Here is a 23,617-nt window from a genome sequence, read left to right as displayed (position 1 = left end):
TGAATCCTGTGGGAGTCTCACTTGATTAACAATGAACCCTATGGGAGTCTCACTGATTAACACATGAACCCTGAGGGAGTCTGACTGATTAACACTGAACCCTGAGGGAGTCTCACTGATTAACACTGAAACCTGTGGGAGTCTCACTGATTAACACTGAACCCTATGGGAGTCTCATTGATTAACACTGAACCCTATGGGAGTCTCACTGATTAACACATGAACCCTGTGGGAGTCTCACTGATTTACACTGAACCCTATGGGAGTCTCACTGATTAACACGGAACCCTATGGGAGTCTCACTGATTAACACTGAACCCTATGGGAGTCTCACTCATTAACACTGAACCCTGTGGGAGTCTCATTGATTAACACTGAACACTGTGGGAGTGTCACTTGATTAACACTGAACCCTGTGGGAGTCTCACTGATTAACACTGAACCCTATGGGAGTCTCACTGATTAACACTGAACCCTATGGGAGTCTTACTGATTAACACTGAATCCTGTGGGAGTCTCACTGATTAACAATGAACCCTATGGGAGTCTCACTGATTAACACATGAACCCTGAGGGAGTCTCACTGATTAACACTGAACCCTGAGGGAGTCTCACTGATTAACACTGAAACCTGTGGGAGTCTCACTGATTAACACTGAACCCTATGGGAGTCTCATTGATAAACACTGAACCCTATGGGAGTCTCACTGATTAACACATGAACCCTGTGGGAGTCTCACTGATTTACACTGAACCCTATGGGAGTCTCACTGATTAACACTGAACCCTATGGGAGTCTCACTGATTAACACTGAACCCTATGGGAGTCTCACTCATTAACACTGAACCCTGTGGGAGTCTCATTGATTAACACTGAACACTGTGGGAGTGTCACTTGATTAACACTGAACCCTATGGGAGTCTCACTGATTAACACTGAACCCTATGGGAGTCTCACTGATTAACACTGAACCCTATGGGAGTCTCACTCATTAACACTGAACCCTGTGGGAGTCTCATTGATTAACACTGAACACTGTGGGATTGTCACTTGATTAACACTGAACCCTGTGGGAGTCTCACTAATTAACACTGAACCCTATGGGAGTCTTACTGATTAAAACTGAACCCTGTGGGAGTCTCATTGATTAACACTGAAACCTGTGGGAGTCTCATTGATTAACACTGAAACCTGTGGGAGTCTCACTGATTAACACTGAACCCTATGGGAGTCTCACTGATTAACACTGAACCCTGTGGGAGTCTCACTGATTAACACTTACCCTATTGGAGCCTCACTGATTAACACTGAAACCCTAAGGGAGTCTCACTGATTAACACTGAACCCTATGGGAGTCTCACTGATTAACACTTAACCCTATTGGAGTCTCACTGATTAACACTGAAACCTGTGGGAGTCTCACTGATTAACACTGAACCCTATGGGAGTCTCACTGATTAACACTGAACCCTGTGGGAGTCTCACTGATTAACACTGAACTCTATGGGATTCTCACTCATTAACACTGAACCCTATGGGAGTCTCACTGATTAACACTGAACCCTGTGGGAGTCTCAGTGATTAACACTGAACCCTGAGGGGTCTCACTGATTAACACTGAACAGTGTGGGAGTCTCACTGATTAACACCGAACACTGTGGGAGTCTCAATGATTAACACTGAATCCTGTGGGAGTCTCACTGATTAACAATGAACCCTATGGGAGTCTCACTGATTAACACATGAACCCTGAGGGAGTCTCACTGATTAACACTGAACCCTGAGGGAGTCTCACTGATTAACACTGAAACCTGTGGGAGTCTCACTGATTAACACTGAACCCTATGGGAGTCTCATTGATTAACACTGAACCCTATGGGAGTCTCACTGATTAACACTGAACCCTGAGGGAGTCTCACTAATTAACACTGAACCCTGTGGGAGTCTCACTGATTAACCCTGAACCCTGTGGTAGTCTCACTGATTAACACTGAACCCTGTGGGAGTCTCACTGATTACCACTGAAGGCTATGGGAGTCTCACTGATTAACACTGAACCCCATGGGAGTCTCACTGATTAACACTTAACCCTATGGGAGTCTCACTGATTAACACTGAACCCCATGGGAGTCTCACTGATTAACACTTAACCCTATGGGAGTCTCACTGATTAACACTGAACCCTGAGGGAGTCTCACTGATTAACACTGAACCCTAAGGGAGTCTCACTTATTAACACTGAACCCTGTGGGAGTCTCACTGATTAACACTTAACCCTATTGGAGTCTCACTGATTAATACTGAAACCTGTTGGAGTCTCAGTGATTAACACTGAACCCTATGGGAGTTTCACTGATTAACACTGAACCCTGTGGGAGTCTCACTGATTAACACTGAACCCTATGGGATTCTCACTGATTAACACTGAAACCTATGGCAGTCTCACTGATTAACACTGAACCCTGTGGGAGTCTCACTGATTAACACTGAACCCTGTGGGAGTCTCACTGATTAACACTGAACCTTGTGGGGGACTCACTGATTAACACTGAACCCTATGGGAGTCTCACTGATAAACACTGAGCCCTGTGGGAGTCTCACTGATTAACACTGAACCCTATGGGAGTCTCACTGATTAACAGTGAACCCTGTGGGAGTCTCACTGTTTAACACTGAACCCTGTGGGAGTCTGACTGATTAACACTGAACTCTGTGGGAGTCTCACTGATTAACACTGAAGCCTATGGGAGTCTCACTGATTAAAACTGAACCCCATGGGAGTCTCTCTGATTAACACTGAACCCTGAGGGAGTCTCACTGATTAACACTGAACCCTAAGGGAGTCTCACTGATTAACACTGAACCCTGTGGGAGTCTCACTGATTAACACTTAACCCTATTGGAGTCGTACTGATTAACACTGAAACCCTAAGGGAGTCTCACTGATTAACACTGAACCCTATGGGGGTCTCACTGATTAACACTTAACCCTATTGGAGTCTCACTGATTAACACTGAAACCTGTGGGAGTCTCACTGATTAACACTGAACCCTATTGGAGTCTCACTGATTAACACTGAACCCTGTGGGAGTCTCACTGATTAACACTGAACTCTATGGGATTCTCACTGATTAACACTGAACCCTATGGGAGTCTCACTGATTAACACTGAACCCTGTGGGAGTCTCAGTGATTAACACTGAACCCTGAGGGAGTCTCACTGATTAACACTGAACAGTGTGGGAGTCTCCCTGATTAACACCGAACACTGTGGGAGTCTCAATGATTAACACTGAATCCTGTGGGACTCTCACTGATTAACACTGAACCCTATGGGAGTCTCATTGATTAACACGAACCCTATGGGAGTCTCACTGATTAACACATGAACCCTGTGGGAGTCTCACTGATTTACACTGAACCCTATGGGAGTCTCACTGATTAACACTGAACCCTATGGAAGTCTCACTGATTAACACTGAACCCTGTGGGAGTCTCATTGATTAACACTGAACACTGTGGGAGTGTCACTTGATTAACACTGAACCCTGTGGGAGTCTCACTAATTAACACTGAACCCTATGGGAGTCTTACTGATTAAAACTGAACCCTGTGGGAGTTTCATTGATTAACACTGAAACCTGTGGGAGTCTCATTGATTAACACTGAAACCTGTGGGAGTCTCATTGATTAACACTGAACCCTATGGGAGTCTCACTGATTAACACTGAACCCTGTGGGAGTCTCACTGATTAACACTTAACCCTATTGGAGCCTCACTGATTAACACTGAAACCCTAAGGGAGTCTCACTGATTAACACTGAACCCTATGGGAGTCTCACTGATTAACACTTAACCCTATTGGAGTCTCACTGATTAACACTGAAACCTGTGGGAGTCTCACTGTTTAACACTGAACCCTATGGGAGTCTCACTGATTAACACTGAACCCTATGGGAGTCTCACTGATTAACACTGAACCCTGTGGGCGTCTCAGTGATTAACACTGAACCCTGAGGGAGTCTCAGTGATTAACACTGAATCCTGTGGGAGTCTCACTTGATTAACAATGAACCCTATGGGAGTCTCACTGATTAACACATGAACCCTGAGGGAGTCTCACTGATTAACACTGAACCCTGAGGGAGTCTCACTGATTAACACTGAAACCTGTGGGAGTCTCACTCATTAACACTGAACCCTGTGGGAGTCTCATTGATTAACACTGAACACTGTGGGAGTGTCACTTGATTAACACTGAACCCTATGGGAGTCTCACTGATTAACACTGAACCCTATGGGAGTCTCACTGATTAACACTGAACCCTATGGGAGTCTCACTCATTAACACTGAACCCTGTGGGAGTCTCATTGATTAACACTGAACACTGTGGGAGTGTCACTTGATTAACACTGAACCCTGTGGGAGTCTCACTAATTAACACTGAACCCTATGGGAGTCTTACTGATTAAAACTGAACCCTGTGGGAGTCTCATTGATTAACACTGAAACCTGTGGGAGTCTCATTGATTAACACTGAAACCTGTGGGAGTCTCACTGATTAACACTGAACCCTATGGGAGTCTCACTGATTAACACTGAACCCTGTGGGAGTCTCACTGATTAACACTTAACCCTATTGGAGCCTCACTGATTAACACTGAAACCCTAAGGGAGTCTCACTGATTAACACTGAACCCTATAGGAGTCTCACTGATTAACACTTAACCCTATTGGAGTCTCACTGATTAACACAGAAACCTGTGGGAGTCTCACTGATTAACACTGAACCCTATGGGAGTTTCACTGATTAACACTGAACCCTGTGGGAGTCTCACTGATTAACACTGAACCCTATGGGAGTCTCACTGATTAACACTGAAACCTGTGGGAGTCTCACTGATTAACACTGAACCCTGTGGGAGTCTCACTGATTAACACTGAACCCTATGGGAGTCTCACTGATTAACACTGAACCCTGAGGGAGTCTCACTGATTAACACTGAATCCTGTGGGAGTCTCACTTGATTAACAATGAACCCTATGGGAGTCTCACTGATTAACACATGAACCCTGAGGGAGTCTCACTGATTAACACTGAACCCTGAGGGAGTCTCACTGATTAACACTGAAACCTGTGGGAGTCTCACTCATTAACACTGAACCCTGTGGGAGTCTCATTGATTAACACTGAACACTGTGGGAGTGTCACTTGATTAACACTGAACCCTATGGGAGTCTCACTGATTAACACTGAACCCTATGGGAGTCTCACTGATTAACACTGAACCCTGTGGGAGTCTCATTGATTAACACTGAACACTGTGGGAGTGTCACTTGATTAACACTGAACCCTGTGGGAGTCTCACTAATTAACACTGAACCCTATGGGAGTCTTACTGATTAAAACTGAACCCTGTGGGAGTCTCATTGATTAACACTGAAACCTGTGGGAGTCTCATTGATTAACACTGAAACCTGTGGGAGTCTCACTGATTAACACTGAACCCTATGGGAGTCTCACTGATTAACACTGAACCCTGTGGGAGTCTCACTGATTAACACTTAACCCTATTGGAGCCTCACTGATTAACACTGAAACCCTAAGGGAGTCTCACTGATTAACACTGAACCCTATGGGAGTCTCACTGATTAACACTTAACCCTATTGGAGTCTCACTGATTAACACTGAAACCTGTGGGAGTCTCACTGATTAACACTGAACCCTATGGGAGTCTCACTGATTAACACTGAACCCTGTGGGAGTCTCACTGATTAACACTGAACCCTATGGGAGTCTCACTGATTAACACTGAACCCTGTGGGAGTCTCAGTGATTAACACTGAACCCTGAGGGAGTCTCACTGATTAACACTGAATCCTGTGGGAGTCTCACTTGATTAACAATGAACCCTATGGGAGTCTCACTGATTAACACATGAACCCTGAGGGAGTCTCACTGATTAACACTGAAACCTGTGGGAGTCGCACTGATTAACACTGAACCCTATGGGAGTCTCATTGATTAACACTGAACCCTGTGGGAGTCTCCCTGATTAACACTGAACCTTGTGGGAGTCTCACTGATTAACACTGAAGCCTATGGGAGTCTCACTGATTAACACTGAACCCCATGGGAGTCTCACTGATTAACACTTAACCCTATGGGAGTCTCACTGATTAACACTGAACCCTGAGGGAGTCTCACTGATTAACACTGAACCCTATGGGAGTCTTACTGATTAACACTGAACCCTGTGTGAGTCTCACTGATTAACCCTGAACCCTGTGGTAGTCTCACTGATTAACACTGAACCCTGTGGGAGTCTCACTGATTACCACTGAAGCCTATGGGAGTCTCACTGATTAACACTGAACCACATGGGAGTCTCACTGATTAACACTTAACCCTATGGGAGTCTCACTGATTAACACTGAACCCCATGGGAGTCTCACTGATTAACACTTAACCCTATGGGAGTCTCACTGATTAACACTGAACCCTGAGGGAGTCTCACTGATTAACACTGAACCCTAAGGGAGTCTCACTGATTAACACTGAACCCTGTGGGAGTCTCAGTGATTAACACTGAACCCTATGGGAGTCTCACTGATTAACACTGAACCCTGTGGGAGTCTCACTGATTAACACTGAACCCTATGGGATTCTCACTGATTAACACTGAAACCTATGGCAGTCTCACTGATTAACACTGAACCCTGTGGGAGTCTCACTGATTAACACTGAACCCTGTGGGAGTCTCACTGATTAACACTGAACCTTGTGGGGGACTCACTGATTAACACTGAACCCTATGGGAGTCTCACTGATAAACACTGAACCCTGTGGGATTCTCACTCATTAACACTGCACCTTATGGGAGTCTCACTGATTAACACTGAACCCTGTGGGAGTCTCAGTGATTAACACTGAACCCTGAGGGAGTCTCACTGATTAACACTGAACAGTGTGGGAGTCTCACTGATTAACACCGAACACTGTTGGAGTCTCAATGATTAACACTGAATCCTGTGGGAGTCTCACTTGATTAACAATGAACCCTATGGGAGTCTCACTGATTAACACATGAACCCTGAGGGAGTCTCACTGATTAACACTGAACCCTGAGGGAGTCTCACTGATTAACACTGAAACCTGTGGGAGTCTCACTGATTAACACTGAACCCTATGGGAGTCTCATTGATTAACACTGAACCCTATGGGAGTCTCACTGATTAACACATGAACCCTGTGGGAGTCTCACTGATTTACACTGAACCCTATGGGAGTCTCACTGATTAACACGGAACCCTATGGGAGTCTCACTGATTAACACTGAACCCTATGGGAGTCTCACTCATTAACACTGAACCCTGTGGGAGTCTCATTGATTAACACTGAACACTGTGGGAGTGTCACTTGATTAACACTGAACCCTGTGGGAGTCTCACTGATTAACACTGAACCCTATGGGAGTCTCACTGATTAACACTGAACCCTATGGGAGTCTTACTGATTAACACTGAATCCTGTGGGAGTCTCACTGATTAACAATGAACCCTATGGGAGTCTCACTGATTAACACATGAACCCTGAGGGAGTCTCACTGATTAACACTGAACACTGTGGGAGTGTCACTTGATTAACACTGAACCCTGTGGGAGTCTCACTGATTAACACTGAACCCTATGGGAGTCTCACTGATTAACACTTAACCCTATTGGAGTCTCACTGATTAACACAGAAACCTGTGGGAGTCTCACTGATTAACACTGAACCCTATGGGAGTCTCACTGATTAACACTGAACCCTGAGGGAGTCTCACTGATTAACACTGAAACCTGTGGGAGTCTCACTGATTAACACTGAACCCTATGGGAGTCTCATTGATTAACACTGAACCCTATGGGAGTCTCACTGATTAACACATGAACCCTGTGGGAGTCTCACTGATTTACACTGAACCCTATGGGAGTCTCACTGATTAACACTGAACCCTATGGGAGTCTCACTGATTAACACTGAACCCTATGGGAGTCTCACTCATTAACACTGAACCCTGTGGGAGTCTCATTGATTAACACTGAACACTGTGGGAGTGTCACTTGATTAACACTGAACCCTATGGGAGTCTCACTGATTAACACTGAACCCTATGGGAGTCTCACTGATTAACACTGAACCCTATGGGAGTCTCACTCATTAACACTGAACCCTGTGGGAGTCTCATTGATTAACACTGAACACTGTGGGAGTGTCACTTGATTAACACTGAACCCTGTGGGAGTCTCACTAATTAACACTGAACCCTATGGGAGTCTTACTGATTAAAACTGAACCCTGTGGGAGTCTCATTGATTAACACTGAAACCTGTGGGAGTCTCATTGATTAACACTGAAACCTGTGGGAGTCTCACTGATTAACACTGAACCCTATGGGAGTCTCACTGATTAACACTGAACCCTGTGGGAGTCTCACTGATTAACACTTACCCTATTGGAGCCTCACTGATTAACACTGAAACCCTAAGGGAGTCTCACTGATTAACACTGAACCCTATGGGAGTCTCACTGATTAACACTTAACCCTATTGGAGTCTCACTGATTAACACTGAAACCTGTGGGAGTCTCACTGATTAACACTGAACCCTATGGGAGTCTTACTGATTAACACTGAATCCTGTGGGAGTCTCACTGATTAACAATGAACCCTATGGGAGTCTCACTGATTAACACATGAACCCTGAGGGAGTCTCACTGATTAACACTGAACCCTGAGGGAGTCTCACTGATTAACACTGAAACCTGTGGGAGTCTCACTGATTAACACTGAACCCTATGGGAGTCTCATTGATTAACACTGAACCCTATGGGAGTCTCACTGATTAACACATGAACCCTGTGGGAGTCTCACTGATTTACACTGAACCCTATGGGAGTCTCACTGATTAACACTGAACCCTATGGGAGTCTCACTGATTAACACTGAACCCTATGGGAGTCTCACTCATTAACACTGAACCCTGTGGGAGTCTCATTGATTAACACTGAACACTGTGGGAGTGTCACTTGATTAACACTGAACCCTATGGGAGTCTCACTGATTAACACTGAACCCTATGGGAGTCTCACTGATTAACACTGAACCCTATGGGAGTCTCACTCATTAACACTTAACCCTGTGGGAGTCTCATTGATTAACACTGAACACTGTGGGATTGTCACTTGATTAACACTGAACCCTGTGGGAGTCTCACTAATTAACACTGAACCCTATGGGAGTCTTACTGATTAAAACTGAACCCTGTGGGAGTCTCATTGATTAACACTGAAACCTGTGGGAGTCTCATTGATTAACACTGAAACCTGTGGGAGTCTCACTGATTAACACTGAACCCTATGGGAGTCTCACTGATTAACACTGAACCCTGTGGGAGTCTCACTGATTAACACTTACCCTATTGGAGCCTCACTGATTAACACTGAAACCCTAAGGGAGTCTCACTGATTAACACTGAACCCTATGGGAGTCTCACTGATTAACACTTAACCCTATTGGAGTCTCACTGATTAACACTGAAACCTGTGGGAGTCTCACTGATTAACACTGAACCCTATGGGAGTCTCACTGATTAACACTGAACCCTGTGGGAGTCTCACTGATTAACACTGAACTCTATGGGATTCTCACTCATTAACACTGAACCCTATGGGAGTCTCACTGATTAACACTGAACCCTGTGGGAGTCTCAGTGATTAACACTGAACCCTGAGGGGTCTCACTGATTAACACTGAACAGTGTGGGAGTCTCACTGATTAACACCGAACACTGTGGGAGTCTCAATGATTAACACTGAATCCTGTGGGAGTCTCACTGATTAACAATGAACCCTATGGGAGTCTCACTGATTAACACATGAACCCTGAGGGAGTCTCACTGATTAACACTGAACCCTGAGGGAGTCTCACTGATTAACACTGAAACCTGTGGGAGTCTCACTGATTAACACTGAACCCTATGGGAGTCTCATTGATTAACACTGAACCCTATGGGAGTCTCACTGATTAACACTGAACCCTGAGGGAGTCTCACTAATTAACACTGAACCCTGTGGGAGTCTCACTGATTAACCCTGAACCCTGTGGTAGTCTCACTGATTAACACTGAACCCTGTGGGAGTCTCACTGATTACCATTGAAGCCTATGGGAGTCTCACTGATTAACACTGAACCCCATGGGAGTCTCACTGATTAACACTTAACCCTATGGGAGTCTCACTGATTAACACTGAACCCCATGGGAGTCTCACTGATTAACACTTAACCCTATGGGAGTCTCACTGATTAACACTGAACCCTGAGGGAGTCTCACTGATTAACACTGAACCCTAAGGGAGTCTCACTTATTAACACTGAACCCTGTGGGAGTCTCACTGATTAACACTTAACCCTATTGGAGTCTCACTGATTAACACTGAAACCTGTTGGAGTCTCAGTGATTAACACTGAACCCTATGGGAGTTTCACTGATTAACACTGAACCCTGTGGGAGTCTCACTGATTAACACTGAACCCTATGGGATTCTCACTGATTAACACTGAAACCTATGGCAGTCTCACTGATTAACACTGAACCCTGTGGGAGTCTCACTGATTAACACTGAACCCTGTGGGAGTCTCACTGATTAACACTGAACCTTGTGGGGGACTCACTGATTAACACTGAACCCTATGGGAGTCTCACTGATAAACACTGAGCCCTGTGGGAGTCTCACTGATTAACACTGAACCCTATGGGAGTCTCACTGATTAACAGTGAACCCTGTGGGAGTCTCACTGTTTAACACTGAACCCTGTGGGAGTCTGACTGATTAACACTGAACCCTGTGGGAGTCTCACTGATTAACACTGAAGCCTATGGGAGTCTCACTGATTAACACTGAACCCCATGGGAGTCTCTCTGATTAACACTGAACCCTGAGGGAGTCTCACTGATTAACACTGAACCCTAAGGGAGTCTCACTGATTAACACTGAACCCTGTGGGAGTCTCACTGATTAACACTTAACCCTATTGGAGTCGTACTGATTAACACTGAAACCCTAAGGGAGTCTCACTGATTAACACTGAACCCTATGGGGGTCTCACTGATTAACACTGAAACCTGTGGGAGTCTCACTGATTAACACTGAACCCTATTGGAGTCTCACTGATTAACACTGAACCCTGTGGGAGTCTCACTGATTAACACTGAACTCTATGGGATTCTCACTGATTAACACTGAACCCTATGGGAGTCTCACTGATTAACACTGAACCCTGTGGGAGTCTCAGTGATTAACACTGAACCCTGAGGGAGTCTCACTGATTAACACTGAACAGTGTGGGAGTCTCCCTGATTAACACCGAACACTGTGGGAGTCTCAATGATTAACACTGAATCCTGTGGGACTCTCACTGATTAACACTGAACCCTATGGGAGTCTCATTGATTAACACGAACCCTATGGGAGTCTCACTGATTAACACATGAACCCTGTGGGAGTCTCACTGATTTACACTGAACCCTATGGGAGTCTCACTGATTAACACTGAACCCTATGGAAGTCTCACTGATTAACACTGAACCCTGTGGGAGTCTCATTGATTAACACTGAACACTGTGGGAGTGTCACTTGATTAACACTGAACCCTGTGGGAGTCTCACTAATTAACACTGAACCCTATGGGAGTCTTACTGATTAAAACTGAACCCTGTGGGAGTCTCATTGATTAACACTGAAACCTGTGGGAGTCTCATTGATTAACACTGAAACCTGTGGGAGTCTCACTGATTAACACTGAACCCTATGGGAGTCTCACTGATTAACACTGAACCCTGTGGGAGTCTCACTGATTAACACTTAACCCTATTGGAGCCTCACTGATTAACACTGAAACCCTAAGGGAGTCTCACTGATTAACACTGAACCCTATGGGAGTCTCACTGATTAACACTTAACCCTATTGGAGTCTCACTGATTAACACTGAAACCTGTGGGAGTCTCACTGTTTAACACTGAACCCTATGGGAGTCTCACTGATTAACACTGAACCCTATGGGAGTCTCACTGATTAACACTGAACCCTGTGGGCGTCTCAGTGATTAACACTGAACCCTGAGGGAGTCTCAGTGATTAACACTGAATCCTGTGGGAGTCTCACTTGATTAACAATGAACCCTATGGGAGTCTCACTGATTAACACATGAACCCTGAGGGAGTCTCACTGATTAACACTGAACCCTGAGGGAGTCTCACTGATTAACACTGAAACCTGTGGGAGTCTCACTCATTAACACTGAACCCTGTGGGAGTCTCATTGATTAACACTGAACACTGTGGGAGTGTCACTTGATTAACACTGAACCCTATGGGAGTCTCACTGATTAACACTGAACCCTATGGGAGTCTCACTGATTAACACTGAACCCTATGGGAGTCTCACTCATTAACACTGAACCCTGTGGGAGTCTCATTGATTAACACTGAACACTGTGGGAGTGTCACTTGATTAACACTGAACCCTGTGGGAGTCTCACTAATTAACACTGAACCCTATGGGAGTCTTACTGATTAAAACTGAACCCTGTCGGAGTCTCATTGATTAACACTGAAACCTGTGGGAGTCTCATTGATTAACACTGAAACCTGTGGGAGTCTCACTGATTAACACTGAACCCTATGGGAGTCTCACTGATTAACACTGAACCCTGTGGGAGTCTCACTGATTAACACTTAACCCTATTGGAGCCTCACTGATTAACACTGAAACCCTAAGGGAGTCTCACTGATTAACACTGAACCCTATGGGAGTCTCACTGATTAACACTTAACCCTATTGGAGTCTCACTGATTAACACAGAAACCTGTGGGAGTCTCACTGATTAACACTGAACCCTATGGGAGTCTCACTGATTAACACTGAACCCTGTGGGAGTCTCACTGATTAACACTGAACCCTATGGGAGTCTCACTGATTAACACTGAAACCTGTGGGAGTCTCACTGATTAACACTGAACCCTGTGGGAGTCTCACTGATTAACACTGAACCCTATGGGAGTCTCACTGATTAACACTGAACCCTGAGGGAGTCTCACTGATTAACACTGAATCCTGTGGGAGTCTCACTTGATTAACAATGAACCCTATGGGAGTCTCACTGATTAACACATGAACCCTGAGGGAGTCTCACTGATTAACACTGAACCCTGAGGGAGTCTCACTGATTAACACTGAAACCTGTGGGAGTCTCACTCATTAACACTGAACCCTGTGGGAGTCTCATTGATTAACACTGAACACTGTGGGAGTGTCACTTGATTAACACTGAACCCTATGGGAGTCTCACTGATTAACACTGAACCCTATGGGAGTCTCACTGATTAACACTGAACCCTGTGGGAGTCTCATTGATTAACACTGAACACTGTGGGAGTGTCACTTGATTAACACTGAACCCTGTGGGAGTCTCACTAATTAACACTGAACCCTATGGGAGTCTTACTGATTAAAACTGAACCCTGTGGGAGTCTCATTGATTAACACTGAAACCTGTGGGAGTCTCATTGATTAACACTGAAACCTGTGGGAGTCTCACTGATTAACACTGAACCCTATGGGAGTCTCACTGATTAACACTGAACCCTGTGGGAGTCTCACTGATTAACACTTAACCCTATTGGAGCCTCACTGATTAACACTGAAACCCTAAGGGAGTCTCACTGATTAACACTGAACCCTATGGGAGTCTCACTGATTAACACTTAACCCTATTGGAGTCTCACTGATTAACACTGAAACCTGTGGGAGTCTCACTGATTAACACTGAACCCTATGGGAGTCTCACTGATTAACACTGAACCCTGTGGGAGTCTCACTGATTAACACTGAACCCTATGGGAGTCTCACTGATTAACACTGAACCCTGTGGGAGTCTCAGTGATTAACACTGAACCCTGAGGGAGTCTCACTGATTAACACTGAATCCTGTGGGAGTCTCACTTGATTAACAATGAACCCTATGTGAGTCTCACTGATTAACACATGAACCCTGAGGGAGTCTCACTGATTAACACTGAACCCTGAGGGAGTCTCACTGATTAACACTGAAACCTGTGGGAGTCGCACTGATTAACACTGAACCCTATGGGAGTCTCATTGATTAACACTGAACCCTGTGGGAGTCTCCCTGATTAACACTGAACCTTGTGGGAGTCTCACTGATTAACACTGAAGCCTATGGGAGTCTCACTGATTAACACTGAACCCCATGGGAGTCTCACTGATTAACACTTAACCCTATGGGAGTCTCACTGATTAACACTGAACCCTGAGGGAGTCTCACTGATTAACACTGAACCCTATGGGAGTCTTACTGATTAACACTGAACCCTGTGTGAGTCTCACTGATTAACACTGAACCCTGTGGGAGTCTCACTGATTACCACTGAAGCCTATGGGAGTCTCACTGATTAACACTGAACCACATGGGAGTCTCACTGATTAACACTTAACCCTATGGGAGTCTCACTGATTAACACTGAACCCCATGGGAGTCTCACTGATTAACACTTAACCCTATGGGAGTCTCACTGATTAACACTGAACCCTGAGGGAGTCTCACTGATTAACACTGAACCCTAAGGGAGTCTCACTGATTAACACTGAACCCTGTGGGAGTCTCAGTGATTAACACTGAACCCTATGGGAGTCTCACTGATTAACACTGAACCCTGTGGGAGTCTCACTGATTAACACTGAACCCTATGGGATTCTCACTGATTAACACTGAAACCTATGGCAGTCTCACTGATTAACACTGAACCCTGTGGGAGTCTCACTGATTAACACTGAACCCTGTGGGAGTCTCACTGATTAACACTGAACCTTGTGGGGGACTCACTGATTAACACTGAACCCTATGGGAGTCTCACTGATAAACACTGAACCCTGTGGGATTCTCACTCATTAACACTGCACCTTATGGGAGTCTCACTGATTAACACTGAACCCTGTGGGAGTCTCAGTGATTAACACTGAACCCTGAGGGAGTCTCACTGATTAACACTGAACAGTGTGGGAGTCTCACTGATTAACACCGAACACTGTTGGAGTCTCAATGATTAACACTGAATCCTGTGGGAGTCTCACTTGATTAACAATGAACCCTATGGGAGTCTCACTGATTAACACATGAACCCTGAGGGAGTCTCACTGATTAACACTGAACCCTGAGGGAGTCTCACTGATTAACACTGAAACCTGTGGGAGTCTCACTGATTAACACTGAACCCTATGGGAGTCTCATTGATTAACACTGAACCCTATGGGAGTCTCACTGATTAACACATGAACCCTGTGGGAGTCTCACTGATTTACACTGAACCCTATGGGAGTCTCACTGATTAACACGGAACCCTATGGGAGTCTCACTGATTAACACTGAACCCTATGGGAGTCTCACTCATTAACACTGAACACTGTGGGAGTCTCACTGATTAACAATGAACCCTATGGGAGTCTCACTGATTAACACATGAACCCTGAGGGAGTCTCACTGATTAACACTGAACCCTGAGGGAGTCTCACTGATTAACACTGAAACCTGTGGGAGTCTCACTGATTAACACTGAACCCTATGGGAGTCTCATTGATTAACACTGAACCCTATGGGAGTCTCACTGATTAACACATGAACCCTGTGGGAGTCTCACTGATTTACACTGAACCCTATGGGAGTCTCACTGATTAACACTGAACCCTATGGGAGTCTCACTGATTAACACTGAACCCTATGGGAGTCTCACTCATTAACACTGAACCCTGTGGGAGTCTCATTGATTAACACTGAACACTGTGGGAGTGTCACTTGATTAACACTGAACCCTATGGGAGTGTCACTTGATTAACACTGAACCCTGTGGGAGTCTCACTAATTAACACTGAACCCTATGGGAGTCTTACTGATTAAAACTGAACCCTGTGGGAGTCTCATTGATTAACACTGAAACCTGTGGGAGTCTCATTGATTAACACTGAAACCTGTGGGAGTCTCACTGATTAACACTGAACCCTATGGGAGTCTCACTGATTAACACTGAACCCTGTGGGAGTCTCACTGATTAACACTTACCCTATTGGAGCCTCACTGATTAACACTGAAACCCTAAGGGAGTCTCACTGATTAACACTGAACCCTATGGGAGTCTCACTGATTAACACTTAACCCTATTGGAGTCTCACTGATTAACACTGAAACCTGTGGGAGTCTCACTGATTAACACTGAACCCTATGGGAGTCTCACTGATTAACACTGAACCCTGTGGGAGTCTCACTGATTAACACTGAACTCTATGGGATTCTCACTCATTAACACTGAACCCTATGGGAGTCTCACTGATTAACACTGAACCCTGTGGGAGTCTCAGTGATTAACACTTAACCCTATTGGAGCCTCACTGATTAACACTGAAACCCTAAGGGAGTCTCACTGATTAACACTGAACCCTATGGGAGTCTCACTGATTAACACTTAACCCTATGGGAGTCTCATTGATTAACACTGAACCCTGTGGGAGTCTCCCTGATTAACACTGAACCTTGTGGGAGTCTCACTGATTAACAATGAAGCCTATGGGAGTCTCACTGATTAACACTGAACCCCATGGGAGTCTCACTGATTAACACTTAACCCTATGGGAGTCTCACTGATTAACACTGAACCCTGAGGGAGTCTCACTGATTAACACTGAACCCTATGGGAGTCTTACTGATTAACACTGAACCCTGTGTGAGTCTCACTGATTAACCCTGAACCCTGTGGTAGTCTCACTGATTAACACTGAACCCTGTGGGAGTCTCACTGATTAACACTGAACCACATGGGAGTCTCACTGATTAACACTTAACCCTATGGGAGTCTCACTGATTAACACTGAACCCCATGGGAGTCTCACTGATTAACACTTAACCCTATGGGAGTCTCACTGATTAACACTGAACCCTGAGGGAGTCTCACTGATTAACACTGAACCCTAAGGGAGTCTCACTGATTAACACTGAACCCTGTGGGAGTCTCAGTGATTAACACTGAACCCTATGGGAGTCTCACTGATTAACACTGAACCCTGTGGGAGTCTCACTGATTAACACTGAACCCTATGGGATTCTCACTGATTAACACTGAAACCTATGGCAGTCTCACTGATTAACACTGAACCCTGTGGGAGTCTCACTGATTAAGACTGAACCCTGTGGGAGTCTCAGTGATTAACACTGAACCTTGTGGGGGACTCACTGATTAACACTGAACCCTATGGGAGTCTCACTGATAAACACTGAACCCTGTGGGATTCTCACTCATTAACACTGCACCTTATGGGAGTCTCACTGATTAACACTGAACCCTGTGGGAGTCTCAGTGATTAACACTGAACCCTGAGGGAGTCTCACTGATTAACACTGAACAGTGTGGGAGTCTCACTGATTAACACCGAACACTGTTGGAGTCTCAATGATTAACACTGAATCCTGTGGGAGTCTCACTTGATTAACAATGAACCCTATGGGAGTCTCACTGATTAACACATGAACCCTGAGGGAGTCTCACTGATTAACACTGAACCCTGAGGGAGTCTCACTGATTAACACTGAAACCTGTGGGAGTCTCACTGATTAACACTGAACCCTATGGGAGTCTCATTGATTAACACTGAACCCTATGGGAGTCTCACTGATTAACACATGAACCCTGTGGGAGTCTCACTGATTTACACTGAACCCTATGGGAGTCTCACTGATTAACACGGAACCCTATGGGAGTCTCTCTGATTAACACTGAACCCTATGGGAGTCTCACTCATTAACACTGAACCCTGTGGGAGTCTCATTGATTAACACTGAACACTGTGGGAGTGTCACTTGATTAACACTGAACCCTGTGGGAGTCTCACTGATTAACACTGAACCCTATGGGAGTCTCACTGATTAACACTGAACCCTATGGGAGTCTTACTGATTAACACTGAATCCTGTGGGAGTCTCACTGATTAACAATGAACCCTATGGGAGTCTCACTGATTAACACATGAACCCTGAGGGAGTCTCACTGATTAACACTGAACCCTGAGGGAGTCTCACTGATTAACACTGAAACCTGTGGGAGTCTCACTGATTAACACTGAACCCTATGGGAGTCTCATTGATTAACACTGAACCCTATGGGAGTCTCACTGATTAACATATGAACCCTGTGGGAGTCTCACTGATTTACACTGAACCCTATGGGAGTCTCACTGATTAACACTGAACCCTATGGGAGTCTCACTGATTAACACTGAACCCTATGGGAGTCTCACTCATTAACACTGAACCCTGTGGGAGTCTCATTGATTAACACTGAACACTGTGGGAGTGTCACTTGATTAACACTGAACCCTATGGGAGTCTCACTGATTAACACTGAACCCTATGGGAGTCTCACTGATTAACACTGAACCCTATGGGAGTCTCACTCATTAACACTGAACCCTGTGGGAGTCTCATTGATTAACACTGAACACTGTGGGAGTGTCACTTGATTAACACTGAACCCTGTGGGAGTCTCACTAATTAACACTGAACCCTATGGGAGTCTTACTGATTAAAACTGAACCCTGTGGGAGTCTCATTGATTAACACTGAAACCTGTGGGAGTCTCATTGATTAACACTGAAACCTGTGGGAGTCTCACTGATTAACACTGAACCCTATGGGAGTCTCACTGATTAACACTGAACCCTGTGGGAGTCTCACTGATTAACACTTACCCTATTGGAGCCTCACTGATTAACACTGAAACCCTAAGGGAGTCTCACTGATTAACACTGAACCCTATGGGAGTCTCACTGATTAACACTTAACCCTATTGGAGTCTCACTGATTAACACTGAAACCTGTGGGAGTCTCACTGATTAACACTGAACCCTATGGGAGTCTCACTGATTAACACTGAACCATGTGGGAGTCTCACTGATTAACACTGAACTCTATGGGATTCTCACTCATTAACACTGAACCCTATGGGAGTCTCACTGATTAACACTGAACCCTGTGGGAGTCTCAGTGATTAACACTGAACCCTGAGGGGTCTCACTGATTAACACTGAACAGTGTGGGAGTCTCACTGATTAACACCGAACACTGTGGGAGTCTCAATGATTAACACTGAATCCTGTGGGAGTCTCACTGATTAACAATGAACCCTATGGGAGTCTCACTGATTAACACATGAACCCTGAGGGAGTCTCACTGATTAACACTGAACCCTGAGGGAGTCTCACTGATTAACACTGAAACCTGTGGGAGTCTCACTGATTAACACTGAACCCTATGGGAGTCTCATTGATTAACACTGAACCCTATGGGAGTCTCACTGATTAACACTGAACCCTGAGGGAGTCTCACTAATTAACACTGAACCCTGTGGGAGTCTCACTGATTAACCCTGAACCCTGTGGTAGTCTCACTGATTAACACTGAACCCTGTGGGAGTCTCACTGATTACCACTGAAGCCTATGGGAGTGTCACTGATTAACACTGAACCCCATGGGAGTCTCACTGATTAACACTTAACCCTATGGGAGTCTCACTGATTAACACTGAACCCCATGGGAGTCTCACTGATTAACACTTAACCCTATGGGAGTCTCACTGATTAACACTGAACCCTGAGGGAGTCTCACTGATTAACACTGAACCCTAAGGGAGTCTCACTTATTAACACTGAACCCTGTGGGAGTCTCACTGATTAACACTTAACCCTATTGGAGTCTCACTGATTAACACTGAAACCTGTTGGAGTCTCAGTGATTAACACTGAACCCTATGGGAGTTTCACTGATTAACACTGAACCCTGTGGGAGTCTCACTGATTAACACTGAACCCTATGGGATTCTCACTGATTAACACTGAAACCTATGGCAGTCTCACTGATTAACACTGAACCCTGTGGGAGTCTCACTGATTAACACTGAACCCTGTGGGAGTCTCACTGATTAACACTGAACCTTGTGGGGGACTCACTGATTAACACTGAACCCTATGGGAGTCTCACTGATAAACACTGAACCCTGTGGGAGTCTCACTGATTAACACTGAACCCTATGGGAGTCTCACTGATTAACAGTGAACCCTGTGGGAGTCTCACTGTTTAACACTGAACCCTGTGGGAGTCTGACTGATTAACACTGAACCCTGTGGGAGTCTCACTGATTAACACTGAAGCCTATGGGAGTCTCACTGATTAACACTGAACCCCATGGGAGTCTCTCTGATTAACACTGAACCCTGAGGGAGTCTCACTGATTAACACTGAACCCTAAGGGAGTCTCACTGATTAACACTGAACCCTGTGGGAGTCTCACTGATTAACACTTAATCCTATTGGCGTCGTACTGATTAACACTGAAACCCTAAGGGAGTCTCACTGATTAACACTGAACCCTATGGGGGTCTCACTGATTAACACTTAACCCTATTGGAGTCTCACTGATTAACACTGAAACCTGTGGGAGTCTCACTGATTAACACTGAACCCTATTGGAGTCTCACTGATTAACACTGAACCCTGTGGGAGTCTCACTGATTAACACTGAACTCTATGGGATTCTCACTGATTAACACTGAACCCTATGGGAGTCTCACTGATTAACACTGAACCCTGTGGGAGTCTCAGTGATTAACACTGAACCCTGAGGGTGTCTCACTGATTAACACTGAACAGTGTGGGAGTCTCCCTGATTAACACCGAACACTGTGGGAGTCTCAATGATTAACACTGAATCCTGTGGGACTCTCACTGATTAACACTGAACCCTATGGGAGTCTCATTGATTAACACGAACCGTATGGGAGTCTCACTGATTAACACATGAACCCTGTGGGAGTCTCACTGATTTACACTGAACCCTATGGGAGTCTCACTGATTAACACTGAACCCTATGGAAGTCTCACTGATTAACACTGAACCCTGTGGGAGTCTCATTAATTAACACTGAACACTGTGGGAGTGTCACTTGATTAACACTGAACCCTGTGGGAGTCTCACTAATTAACACTGAACCCTATGGGAGTCTTACTGATTAAAACTGAACCCTGTGGGAGTCTCATTGATTAACACTGAAACCTGTGGGAGTCTCATTGATTAACACTGAAACCTGTGGGAGTCTCACTGATTAACACTGAACCCTATGGGAGTCTCACTGATTAACACTGAACCCTGTGGGAGTCTCACTGATTAACACTTAACCCTATTGGAGCCTCACTGATTAACACTGAAACCCTAAGGGAGTCTCACTGATTAACACTGAACCCTATGGGAGTCTCACTGATTAACACTTAACCCTATTGGAGTCTCACTGATTAACACTGAAACCTGTGGGAGTCTCACTGTTTAACACTGAACCCTATGGGAGTCTCACTGATTAACACTGAACCCTATGGGAGTCTCACTGATTAACACTGAACCCTGTGGGAGTCTCACTGATTAACACTGAACCCTGAGGGAGTCTCACTGATTTACACTGAATCCTGTGGGAGTCTCACTTGATTAACAATGAACCCTATGGGAGTCTCACTGATTAACACATGAACCCTGAGGGAGTCTCACTGATTAACACTGAACCCTGAGGGAGTCTCACTGATTAACACTGAAACCTGTGGGAGTCTCACTCATTAACACTGAACCCTGTGGGAGTCTCATTGATTAACACTGAACACTGTGGGAGTGTCACTTGATTAACACTGAACCCTATGGGAGTCTCACTGATTAACACTGAACCCTATGGGAGTCTCACTGATTAACAATGAACCCTATGGGAGTCTCACTCATTAACACTGAACCCTGTGGGAGTCTCATTGATTAACACTGAACCCTGAGGGAGTCTCACTGATTAACACTGAAACCTGTGGGAGTCTCACTGATTAACACTGAACCCTATGGGAGTCTCATTGATTAACACTGAACCCTATGGGAGTCTCACTGATTAACACATGAACCCTGTGGGAGTCTCACTGATTTACACTGAACCCTATGGGAGTCTCACTGATTAACACTGAACCCTATGGGAGTCTCACTGATTAACACTGAACCCTATGGGAGTCTCACTCATTAACACTGAACCCTGTGGGAGTCTCATTGATTAACACTGAACACTGTGGGAGTGTCACTTGATTAACACTGAACCCTATGGGAGTCTCACTGATTAACACTGAACCCTATGGGAGTCTCACTGATTAACACTGAATCCTATGGGAGTCTCACTGATTAACACTGAACCCTATGGGAGTCTCACTGATTAACACTGAACCCTGTGGGAGTCTCACTGATTAACATTGAACCCTATGGGAGTCTCACTGATTAACACTGAACCCTGTGGGAGTCTCAGTGATTAACACTGAACCCTGAGGGAGTCTCACTGATTAACACTGAATCCTGTGGGAGTCTCACTTGATTAACAATGAACCCTATGGGAGTCTCACTGATTAACACATGAACCCTGAGGGAGTCTCACTGATTAACACTGAACCCTGAGGGAGTCTCACTGATTAACACTGAAACCTGTGGGAGTCTCACTGATTAACACTGAACCCTATGGGAGTCTCATTGATTAACACTGAACCCTGTGGGAGTCTCCCTGATTAACACTGAACCTTGTGGGAGTCTCACTGATTAACACTGAAGCCTATGGGAGTCTCACTGATTAACACTGAACCCCATGGGAGTCTCACTGATTAACACTTAACCCTATGGGAGTCTCACTGATTAACACTGAACCCTGAGGGAGTCTCACTGATTAACACTGAACCCTATGGGAGTCTTACTGATTAACACTGAACCCTGTGTGAGTCTCACTGATTAACCCTGAACCCTGTGGTAGTCTCACTGATTAACACTGAACCCTGTGGGAGTCTCACTGATTACCACTGAAGCCTATGGGAGTCTCACTGATTAACACTGAACCACATGGGAGTCTCACTGATTAACACTTAACCCTATGGGAGTCTCACTGATTAACACTGAACCCCATGGGAGTCTCACTGATTAACACTTAACCCTATGGGAGTCTCACTGATTAACACTGAACCCTGAGGGAGTCTCACTGATTAACACTGAACCCTGAGGGAGTCTCACTGATTAACACTGAAACCTGTGGGAGTCTCACTCATTAACACTGAACCCTGTGGGAGTCTCATTGATTAACACTGAACACTGTGGGAGTGTCACTTGATTAACACTGAACCCTATGGGAGTCTCACTGATTAACACTGAACCCTATGGGAGTCTCACTGATTAACAATGAACCCTATGGGAGTCTCACTCATTAACACTGAACCCTGTGGGAGTCTCATTGATTAACACTGAACCCTGAGGGAGTCTCACTGATTAACACTGAAACCTGTGGGAGTCTCACTGATTAACACTGAACCCTATGGGAGTCTCATTGATTAACACTGAACCCTATGGGAGTCTCACTGATTAACACATGAACCCTGTGGGAGTCTCACTGATTTACACTGAACCCTA

Source organism: Petromyzon marinus, unplaced genomic scaffold, assembly GCF_048934315.1.
Source record: "Petromyzon marinus isolate PM22_M1 ecotype Great Lakes invasive population unplaced genomic scaffold, UKy_Petmar_22M1.pri1.0 PM_Scaffold_3, whole genome shotgun sequence".
Lineage (NCBI taxonomy): Eukaryota > Metazoa > Chordata > Hyperoartia > Petromyzontiformes > Petromyzontidae > Petromyzon > Petromyzon marinus.
The sequence above is the reverse complement of the archived record's forward strand: the minus strand, read 5'-3'. Positions refer to the sequence as shown.